Below are 9,057 nucleotides of genomic sequence, written 5' to 3'. Positions count from 1 at the left end.
TCCCTTTCGTCCTATGACGTCTGGTTGAGTTTTCTCCTTCTCCGTTGGTGTCGATAAACGTTGAGTCTCCCTTTCGTCCTATGACGTCTGGTTGAGTTTCCTCCTCTCCGTTGGTGTCGATAAACGTCGAGTTTTTCCTATGCGTCCTATGACGTCTAGTTGTACCTGTCCCCATGTGGATTTACCTCTCCGTTGGTCTTGGTAAACGTTGAGTTTTTTCCCATTTCGTCCGTTGACGTATGGTTGTATCCCTCCCAGTCATTCATTAATGTCTGGTTACCTCTCCGTTGGTCTTGGTAAACGTCGAGTTTTTCCTAGTTGTCCGTTGGCATCTAGTTGTGATTTCTATTCCCATTCGTCATCGTTGTGATGTCTGGATGTGGCCGTACCCTTTGAAAACAAAACCAAAAAAATATATATACCCAGCAATAAATATCAAATCCCAGTGGACGTTTCCATTGTTGGATCCCTGTATTGTGCAAATTCTACGGTTCTTGGTATTCAATCCCTGTTTACCCTGAAAGTCTGACAGCCGTTGCTCTCATCCATTCGGGTTCCCAGCTGATTGAATAGGGGCAGCTGTAGCACCTCAAATTTGCACCCATCATTGTACATACATTCTCATATTAGGTCATAGCATATCATGGTCCATTGCATAGCATTGCATTGCCTCTTTTGCCTCAAGTGCAAAGCCAATCAAGGAATTAGGTCAAACTGATCAGGAGATCAGTCAACCAAGCAAGCAAGGGTGTTTCTCAAGGAGCCAAGGCCCTAGGGTTTGTCCATCAAGTTCACATGACTTGGGGGTCCATTTGAAGTGTTTTGTTCAAGGATTGGATGTTCAGAAGTCATCAGTTCATACACAGACAGTCAAAAACCCTAGAAAGTCAAAGACAGTCAACAGTCAGTCAAAGCAGTGGATGGTGGCCATTCTTGTGGAATTTGGGCACCATGATCAATAATCAAGAGTCCATACAACTTGGGACATCATTTGAAGTCAAGGTCTCAAGGAATTAGGGTTTGGAAGTCATCAGTCAATGCACAGTCAGCCAGAAACCCTAAAAGTCAACTGTTGGTCAACTGTCCATTTAATCAGTGATTTGATGATTGGATTTGGTTTGAGAGAGCTTATTCATGTCCAAGTAGTCTTCATATATCATGTCAAACACCATCATGGAAGAATTTGAAGCCAGATCAAAAATTTCCAAAAATGGAAACTGGACCTATAACTGAAACTTACCAAAAATGGAAAGTCTTGATCCTCAAACTTACATCATGATACAAGCTTCAAATGAATTTTTGCCCAACATGAAAGTTGAAGATCTTGTTTTCCCATTTCCAAAAAGTCCAAGAACTCTCAATTCCCATGTGTGGTTGGCAAGTTATGATCGAATCGATTTCAGAAATTCTTGAACTTCAAAAGGCCATATCTCTCAAACCATTTGGCCAATTTTGGTGGGGTTTTTTCCTACAAGTCACATTTGATCCCCTCTTTCCAAAAATATAAATTTCATGAGCCAAAACGTCACCAATCAAAATGGCATTTTTTGACTTATCTCATTTAAATGCAAGTTTGACCAAGAGTTGACTTTTTGATTCAATCATTTTTCTACCATTTGGCCAATTGAAATAGCTCAGAAATGTCATTTAAAACATGTTTGCCAAGTCAAATTATGTAGTACATGTATCCATGCTTAGCTTGCTTGAAACTTGGCAAAGGTACATTTTCACCCATACTTCCATAAGCCATGCTTTGTACCACAACCTAGCAGCATTCTTCATCATTTTCTGTCATGGTGAACACAATTTGCCGCCTAGAAACCAACAGAAAAAGACCATGCCCTAGTTGCTTGAACATTGGAACAAGAGGACACCTTCACCATATCTATCCACATTTCCATGGCCATGCCTTGTACTCACACATAGCAGTTTTTGTGCACCATTTTTTCTGTCAATTACAAACCACTACTGGCGGCACAACACAACAGGACTTGACATTCTCTCAAGCTTCACTTTTGGCCATTTTCAACTTTCTGTCCAAAACACCAAAAAACAAACACTGCCCTACCACAAAGCAACATCAAAGAGCAGGTTTTGGTCAATTTTTGTCATGGAAAAAACCTGCTAGCAGCAGACCAACCTATTTCACTCATGCTAAACAAAACCACATCTTGGCATTTGCAAATTCTGTCCAAAAACACAAAAGACCAAGTTTTGCCCTGCCAAAAGAAACACCAAACAGAAGATCAAGAACCTCATTCCCTGCCATGGTAAACCAGTTGCAGCCAACATAATCAACTAAAAAGGCCTTGGCTCACTCACTCTCCAAAAAAACTCCACTTTAGCATTTATCAAAAAAAAATCTGTCAAGACTCCCAAAGTGAAAGCATGACCTGACCACAAAGCAACACTCAATAGCATGGCCCTTCCTCATTTTCTGTCAAATGAAGCTCCTAACTAGCATCCATCACAACAGAAATCATTCCTCCTAAAAACTGCATTCACTTTGCTTTTGCACTTCAAAAGAAACCTGTCCAAGAACTTCCAAAAAGTTACCAAGCCTTGCATTGTGTTTTGACCATCCATTCATCATTGCCAAACCTTGCTAACAGCCACAAACCAGCAAAAGAGCCTCTAATCTCATTTTCACATTTCATTCAAAAAAGCCACAAAATAGCCAAAACATGACAGCTCTTGTTCTAAGCATTTGTTGATCAAAAGAGCATTGCAAACACATCTCAAATATCACATAGCAAATGTCCAAAGCCTCAAAACCTGCAGAAAACATCAAGAACTCAAAATCACTTTTCAACTTGTCACATTGTGCCAAATTTGCATTTTCAAAGCTACTTTCACTCTCAGGTCATTCCGAGCTTAGCAAATTAGTTTGTCATGGTCCATAGGGTATATTGAAGCTGTCTCAAACCTCCATTGCTCACTGTTTGAAAATCAAAAACATCACCATTCTCAAAAATCAAGCAAAACCAGTTCAGTGGCCATCTTCATTTCCAGCTTGATTCAAGTTCAAGTAAGGTGTCAAACAGCTTGCCTTGGACCCTTTGAAGCTATTTGGATACCTGTCAAGCATTGAAAGCATCTCCAGCATCACATTCAACATTGCCCTGTTCAGGTTAGCAATTTGCCTTCGAAATGCCTGATAGAATGATTTTCATGTCTTGATGTGTGAATGGGAAATGCTATATTCAACCCCCTGAACATGACTGAATGCCTATTTTCGTCCAATTTTGCTTGTGTGTGATTTTGAGTTTTGCTGCTAGATGTTAGGGTTTCTGTGCTCATCATGATATATCTCTATGCACAGTGCACCATTTTGAATTTCATGGCCATGGTTGTGTTAAGCACATGAAGTAGATGAATTTTGGTTTTTGTTTCATTTAATTTCGTGCACTGTAGAGGAAGATACATGGTGTTGAAGTTTGAAAAAATATGTTTTCGTATGAGTTTGAGGAAGAAGATGAAGCCAGGGCGCGCGAATTTTAAATTTAGAAATATTGCTTGGCTTGTTTTGACTGGAAGCGAAAATGAATCACCAAGTGACACATAGCCCAGTGGTGGGCGCGCTAATTTGAATTATCAGGGGGAGGGGTTCGAATCCCACTCCCCCCACTTGTGATTTTTACCTTTTAAAAATGCATTTTTTATGTTTTCTTTTAAATTTCCATTTTGATTTTTATTCTTGATTTTTATTTTACTTAACATGAAATAAATATGTGAACATGAAAAAATGACAAAAAAAATATGAATGTTTGACTTTGTTGACTTTTTAGGCCATTTTGTGAATTTATCCCGATTTTATGAGTTCTATCGATTAAATGTCGTCTTGTGCGTTTCATGTGGGTATTTTGATCTTTCAGACCTAGGATTTTTTGTGTGAAATCAATTTAGGGTAGGAACATGTCCCCTTAGACACTTAGGGTAATTTTGCACACAATGCTCGATTTAATTTTGACAAAGTCCCGATTAAATGTTTTGACCTCCTAAACTTGTCCAAATGGGATGAAATTTGACATGCTTACCATGCTATGTGTTAGGATTGATCATGATTTATTTGGTGATTTTTGGAAATGTTAAGATTGCTTTTGATTCAAGTCTTGCTGTTGACTTCTATGAGCTTCTAAATGCCATGTTTTGACCTAATTTGTTCATGAAATGATGATGATGATTGATATGAGTGTGAACCCAATTGGTTTTGTTTCCTAATTGTTTGAACATGATTTTGGATACTTACCCCTTGCTGTTTAGACTTTCTCATTCATTTTTGACCCTAGGCTTGTCCTAGAGGTCCTGTTACTCACCTTTGAGCTTGTGTTTTCAGGTTGACCATCAAATGGCCGTTGAGACCAATTCTTTTGATTGAGCTTGCTTAAATATCATTGTCTAACTTGTTTGTTTTGTAGGTGGCTTGGCTCACATGTCTTAAGCCTTGTGCCTTGCACATCCATGTGCCTCTAATTGACTGTTGGTGTCTGTTTCTGTTTGTTTTGTTTGAAGTTGCATACTAACATCTGCTTGACTGTTCCAGGTGCTTTAGTTGCTTAGTTCCTTGTGAACTTTTTGCTTTGCCTTGCTTGTATAAGCAATTTGCATTGAGGTATGTTGCCTAACTCCATGTAGTCTGGAAGACCTGGCCTGTTACTTGGCCAGGCAACTGTCTGAAGTCCTCCTTAAGAGGCAATGTTTGTGGATGTTTAATTTTGTCCTTGCATAGAGTCAAAGACCTCCTAAGTGAAGAGGCAATTGGTGGAAGGTAGGGATATGCAATCTATCCCCCACTATTCAGTGTGTCATCTGCTTTGCTCACACCACTGTGTTGATGCATTGCAGATACAAACCCAAGATCTTGTGCAATTGCACAGTTGAGTCAGTTTTAAATGTGTAGAAGGGTTCCCACTTTCTGAACCCACACATTCTTGTCTTGAGCTCTCCCAGGCCAGGGATAAGAGCTGTGAAGTCTTATCTTCACTCACCTTTCATCTGCTTCACCTTAGTCTCTCAATGGCAAGGTTAAGAGCACATTCACCCAGTTCCAGAGGTTTGTTTGTCGAGGTTGATATGACCCCTTGACTAAAACCTAACCCATGTTTGAGCCACTTGCTTGTGTATAGTGTGTGCTATCTGTGCTTGTTAGGATTGTTTGACTTGCTTCCTGTGCAAGTTAGGATTGTTTGACTTGCTTCCTGTGCAAGTTAGGTTTAGTTTAGACTTGCTTCCTGTGCAAGTTAGGTTTTGCTTGGCTTGCTTCCTGTGCAAGTTAAGTGTGTGTGTGGCTTGCTTCCTGTGCAAGCCATGCTTAGGATAGGCTGGCTCCCTGTGCCAGTTAGCTAGAAACCTTAACTTAGGGATGATTTTGCATGATAACATCTAGGCTCGAGTCATAGTCTCCCTAGTTGTGTCTCCCTCTGTTATCTGGTTAGGCTAGTCCTTTATCCCTCTGTAGGGGAACTACATCGCCCTGATCTTCATACCAGATGAAGTATGTAGGCAGGAGATCGAGCTGATCTCTCCGGGCGCCCCTTTTTTCTTTTTGTGTGTGTTGTTTGACAGTTGCTAGGCTCGAGTGCCTGACTCCTTAGCAATTTGTTGTCTGTTTGTTTGAGTGTGTGCTTGACAGTTATAGGCTCGAGTCCCCGACTCCCTATTAACTTGTTGTGTTGTTGTGTGCTTGGAAGCTGATGTAAGTCCATCGAGTGGCATTTGGGTTCCAGTGTGTGTGTTTAGGTTTGGAAGCTGATGTAAGTCCATCGAGTGGCGTTCGGGTTCCAGTGTGGGTCTGTTGGTTCGGATGCTGATGTAAGCCCAGTGATTGGCATTCAGGCTCCACGTTTGCCTTTTTGTGTGTGTTTTGGTTCGGATGCTGATGTAAGCCCAGTGATTGGCATTCAGACTCCATGTTTGCCTTTGCCTGTGTTTGTTTGTGTGCGTGTCAGCCGAGCTACGAATGCTCTGATTCTTCTCTCGTCCGAGAAGATACGTATGCATAGGATGCGATATCCTAGCGAGCATGTGTCGTTTCCCCAGTCCGAACTACTTCGACTCTGATGTCTATGCCTGATAGACTAAGTAGGCCCAGGATGCGACATCCTGCCGAGTCAGTTTCAGTCAGTTTCTTGTGTCTCTTTCAGCCAGTGCGTGTGAGTATTTGAGCAGTGTTTAGCAACCAATTTATCCTTCCTTTTGTGCGTGGATCCCGTAGAGTACTACGGATGCGTAGGGGTGCTAATACCTTCCCTTCGCATAACCGACTCCCGAACCCATTCTCTTTGGTCGCGAGACCATGTTCTTTCCTAGGTTTACTCTGAGCGTTTCCTTTCCCTCTTTTGGGATAAATAACGCACGGTGGCGGCTCTGTTGTTCTTTCTTTTCCCGCCGGTTTTTCGCGTGATGCGACAGGTAGATTGGGAATTTTGCTGAAAAATGGGGTATTTTGGGAATTTCTTCGAAAAAGTGGATTATCTCGGTAAATTTGCCGAAGTATTTTTAAACAATTAAAAATATACACAAAAACATTTAATTCATGAAAAATACCAAAAAATAATTTTACTTCAGAATATGAAAGAGAAAAATATTTAAAGATTTTTGGTGAAAGTCCCATATTTTTTGGATTAAAAATGAAATTTCTATGAATTAAATAAAACAAGAGGATTAAATGAAAATTCAGAAAATAAAAAGAAATTAGAAAAAACAAGGGCCATCAGATCTCCCTCATTAATTGAGGTGGCAGATTTGATGGTCACGCGCGCGCTATCCATGATGCACCTTAGTCAAAACATCACAGGCGTGGTAATCAAAAAGGAAGGATGAGATTAAAACGTTTGAACATGATCTAATGGTCAAGAGGCGTGCCAACACACCATAGGAGCTAGGGCTCCGATCTTCTTCTCCGGTGGACCTCACGAGACTGGTCCACCACCAACTACCACTAAAATGAAAAACAAGGATATAAATTTAAAGGAAAAATGCTCAGGAACTCGAATCTGGCCTCAATTTTCTCCAATTCCAAGTATATAAAAAGATAGAGGGATTTGAATTTTTGAGGATCATTAACTGAGTTGCTTCGATTGGACCTCAAAGCAACTCAATCTTGTTGCCTACATTGGTAGGACTTCAGCCAACCAAAAATCAAAGAGAATAGTGAAGAATTGAGAGAGAATCGAAGAGATGAAGTTTCTAAAAAATCACCTTCGAGGGAGCTTAAAACTTGCTTGATCTTGCTTCCAATTGGCCTTGACTTGATTTCAGATGCTTGCAGGAAGTGAATTGAATCAAGGAAGGGCTTGGATTCTTAGAGTTTCAACTTCAAAACTGAAGTGAAATTGAAACTCGATTTTCAATTGAAAACCTTCAAGTTTATCCTCTAATGGTGAGAGTTGTGGTTGCAGGATCAAAGCTTGGGCAAGGTGTCTCCAATTTTGAGCAAGAAGGGTTGTATTTATATGCTATTCACTTGCTTTCTACAGACTTCCATCAAAATTCCAAAAATAGTAATCCTCACTTGCATGGATGCATGGGCATGTGATAGGCCCATCAAATGATGCCAAATGATCCAATATTTTGTGCTATCCAACCTGAAATGATGTCACATAGCCATGCATAAAGGAAATGAATTTTGACCATAAATCTTACCAAATGGAATCTTGTGAAGAACTCATGCACAAGTCCCTCAATCTTGGTCCAAATGAGGTGATCTTGGACTTTTTGGAAAGGTAAGATCAAGGGAAAAACCTTTAATGTTGAACACATTCCCATTTGAAGCTTGGATCATGATGAAGTTTGAGGTGGAGGTTTGGAAAATCAAACATAAATGAAATTTTTCTAAGTACCAATCCAAATGTTCACCTCTTCTACCTTGAATAACTTTTGCTATGGGATTCAAATGGAAAAAGTTCCTTAATAAAAGTTGTATTTCTTTCAAATCTATTAAATATGGTCACAAACTTTACCTCATTTGGATTTTTCATGAAGGAGTTGTGCATTTTAGAAGTTGAGGAAAATCTCTTGTTCAATGATAATGGCCCAAAATGACCTATAATGTTTCCTCTTGGCACATGCCCTTAAAATTTGAATTTGAAGTTTCTCAAATAATAAAAATTGTAGAATAAATCTTGAAATTGATCATGAAACTTGGATGACCTTCATCTCATAAAAATTGAGCAAGTTATGGCCTTTGGAAGTTGACCTCCTAACTAGGGTTCAAACAAAATGACCTATAATCTTTCACAATAAAACATGACTTTCCAAGAAAAACTAACTCTTGACCTCAACATGCAAGTTTTTTTTAATGTCATAAGGAGTAACATTTATATTGGAATAATTTTCATATGACAAAAGTTGTAGGAGATAAGGTCTAGGGAACCCCAGTTTTGACCAGTTGACTTTCTCTGGTCAACCACCATGAACCAACTTGCAAGCTTGAAGTTCTCTTAATCTATTGGACTCATGGAGGATCATATATGCATAATATGATGTATAATGTAGTATCCCTTGAAATATTTGATCAAATGTTGAATAAACTTGTCGAGGAAGTCACACAAGATACCCAGATGAATTAGGGTTTCGAAGGCAAACATGTTTTAAACTCTTGATGACTTCTTGATCAAAATGATAAATGAAGTTCGTGGGGATCCATATATGATGTCTAGAAACAATGTGAATCATCTCTTGATTAATCTCCTTGCTTTGAGGGTCTCAAACCCTAGATATGAGCTTGACGAGGCCTTGGTGGATGCACACACTACCTACAAAAGAAACAAAGTTATACATAGACATATATTTGTTATTTTGGTTAGTAAACAAAGTATTATACAATCAAATGTGCTTGAGGATCTCACCCAATGCAAACCCAATGAATGGGGGGTAAGGAAGATGCCAAGGTGTGATCCCAAAGCCAGTGCAAATGACGAGATAGCATGAGAGATCTTAGGGTCAAATTTGGGGTCTTACAACTGCCCCTATTTAAGGACATTCTAACTGAGGATGTGAAAGTTAAAATCTTCGTATCAACTCAGTAGAATGGACTTAAATAACAACATCTAGAAA

The sequence above is a fragment of the Lathyrus oleraceus genome, chromosome 6 (assembly GCF_024323335.1).
Source record: "Lathyrus oleraceus cultivar Zhongwan6 chromosome 6, CAAS_Psat_ZW6_1.0, whole genome shotgun sequence".
In the NCBI taxonomy this organism is placed as follows: domain Eukaryota; kingdom Viridiplantae; phylum Streptophyta; class Magnoliopsida; order Fabales; family Fabaceae; genus Lathyrus; species Lathyrus oleraceus.
Note: the sequence above shows the minus strand (reverse complement) of the source record.